The sequence below is a fragment of the Sinocyclocheilus rhinocerous genome, unplaced genomic scaffold, assembly GCF_001515625.1.
Source record: "Sinocyclocheilus rhinocerous isolate Xijiao unplaced genomic scaffold, SAMN03320098_v1.1 scaffold66, whole genome shotgun sequence".
NCBI lineage: Eukaryota > Metazoa > Chordata > Actinopteri > Cypriniformes > Cyprinidae > Sinocyclocheilus > Sinocyclocheilus rhinocerous.
The window spans coordinates 990,720-993,591 of NW_015662934.1; positions in this window are offsets into that span (position 1 = coordinate 990,720).

Genomic DNA, 2,872 nt, shown 5'->3' on the forward strand with positions numbered 1-2,872 from the left:
CTTATTGCTGATTGGCTACAAGTTTGTTTTGCGATTCGGCCCGAATCAGTTTTTAAAGCGTTTTTGAAAAATCACTTACTCTGCCTTTAAAGGTGCTGTAAGCGATTATTTTATTTATTTTTTGGAGAAGCACGCATAAAATGAGCCTCAGGAATATCTCACAGGTAGTAAGGACATTTAAGACTCTGTCCGGTTGCTCTACAAACCTTTGAAGGATGGGTTTTTAGAAAAAGTGTGAGTGGTATAAGTTACACTGTAAAAACAAATACACAATGATGACCATGTCAAATTTTCAAGGATAACAGGATGACATTTTGGCATCAATTTATATCTCTTTTACTTAATTTTTAAAATTTTAATACAGTGTATTTTACTATAAAAGTAAATGAATTTTCATGGTACATTTTGTATTATGAATATAATTGTATAGTTGTATTTTTGTGTGTGTATATATATATATATATATACATATTTGTATGCATTTTTAAAAACAAATTATAAGGTTATTCAAGCACTTTTATTAATTCAAAATCAAAAAAAAAGAAAAAAATGTAAAATTGTTATTTTACATGAAAATGTGCATGTATTTTCAAAATATTATATTAAGATTAATAAATGTAACATGTATCTATATAATTAGATTCTAGATTTATGTTCTATTATTGTTACTTGCATTTATCAATTCACTTCTTACGTTTTTTAAAATAGGCCTATAATTTTTATTAACAGTTTCTACAATGATGGCAAAATGGTTGGAGTTATCAAAATGGCTGAAATCGCTTACAGAACCTGTACTAAATGAGAAATGATTGTGATATCGCTATAATCAACTTGATGACATTGCATCACCCCTCATTTCAACATCAGCACCTTTTCATATTATTTTAAAGTGGGAAAACCACAATAATAGCTTTATAATAAACAAGAAATAGCTTTGTGAATTCTTTCATTTTTGTTGTGGTTGTGATTGAATAGTGACGGTTTGAACAATAGCGACAAAAAGATCACCATATTATTGCAATTTGATAAGACAAATTAGATCTCTAAAAAGTCTTAATTTTTTTTTTTTTTACAATTGATTCCAACAATGACATTCCAACAGCATGAAAATGAGATTTGGCTTAAATCTCCTGCTCCTCAGATGTCTCTTATGAGGAAAAAGACCTTAGTAATCGCCTATATGCCCCCTTTATAGGTTCAGAATTTCGTTTTTTTTTTATTAAGGACAAAGTTGATAGTTAAATGTGAAGTCCCTGAGCAATTAAACAGCAGCCTCTTTATTGTGCATGTTGTTTTGGCTGCATGAGTACAGTGTAGTAAAAGTGTTGCGTCCGGCTCCAGGCTGGCAGGCGGCACGGCTCTTTGTGCAGAAGGACAATAGAAATGCTCTCGTGTTCCCTTGAGCACAGATGGTGATGCAGCAGGTTCACCTGGAGTGTTACCTGTCACACACCGGCCCCGCTTCTGAGTTATGGTGATCCCCACAGACCTCACTCACACAAACCTGCGAGTCTAACTAGACTTGATAAAGCTCAGTAATATGGCAGTATATGGGAGAATCACATGAAAACATAGGTCACATTTTGCACCAAAATCAACTTGGGGAAAAAAAAAAAACGGTTTGAACAATAGCGACAAAAAGATCACCATATTATTGCAATTTGATAAGACAAATTAGATCTCTAAAAAGTCTTAATTTTTTTTTTTTTTTACAATTGATTCCAACAATGACATTCCAACAGCATGAAAATGAGATTTGGCTTAAATCTCCTGCTCCTCAGATGTCTCTTATGAGGAAAAAGACCTTAGTAATCGCCTATATGCCCCCTTTATAGGTTCAGAATTTCGTTTTTTTTTTATTAAGGACAAAGTTGATAGTTAAATGTGAAGTCCCTGAGCAATTAAACAGCAGCCTCTTTATTGTGCATGTTGTTTTGGCTGCATGAGTACAGTGTAGTAAAAGTGTTGCGTCCGGCTCCAGGCTGGCAGGCGGCACGGCTCTTTGTGCAGAAGGACAATAGAAATGCTCTCGTGTTCCCTTGAGCACAGATGGTGATGCAGCAGGTTCACCTGGAGTGTTACCTGTCACACACCGGCCCCGCTTCTGAGTTATGGTGATCCCCACAGACCTCACTCACACAAACCTGCGAGTCTAACTAGACTTGATAAAGCTCAGTAATATGGCAGTATATGGGAGAATCACATGAAAACATAGGTCACATTTTGCACCAAAATCAACTTGGGGAAAAAAAAACAAACTAAAATAATATTTTGCATGAAGAAAATAAAGGCTATTGATTGCCATGTTGTGTCCAGATACATAAATATTATTTAAAAATAAAAAATATATTAAAATTATATTTTCCATAAAGAAAATAAAGGCTATACATTACTTTAACATGTTCAAATGTATAAATATTCTATTTCATTTTCTATATGAAGGCTATTCATTGCTATAATGTGTCCTGATGTATATATAAGAAAAATTATAAAATTGTTTTCCATAAGGAAATTTAAGGCTATTTATAAACATAATGGGCCTCATTTTTGAAACGCGAGCAGAACGAATTTTTGTGTAAATCGTTCGTAAAGCCGTTCTGACATAAACTTTCGAATTCGTGAAAATGTTCGTATTTTCAAATAGTTAGTTGGTAGGAAAGAAATTTACACCTGCTCCCTACCACGTGTAAATGGTGCGTAAAACGTTCTTCTGTGTTCATTTTGGCAAACTGATGACACTGAATTTGATGCACTGCCATTATAATATTTTACAAGTTAGTTTGCTCCGATTTTTTCTTTTTCTTGTAGCTGAGAGTTTTGCTTTTCTTTCTTGTAGCTGAGAGTTGATAAACTGTTTAGCTTTGGGTAAAAC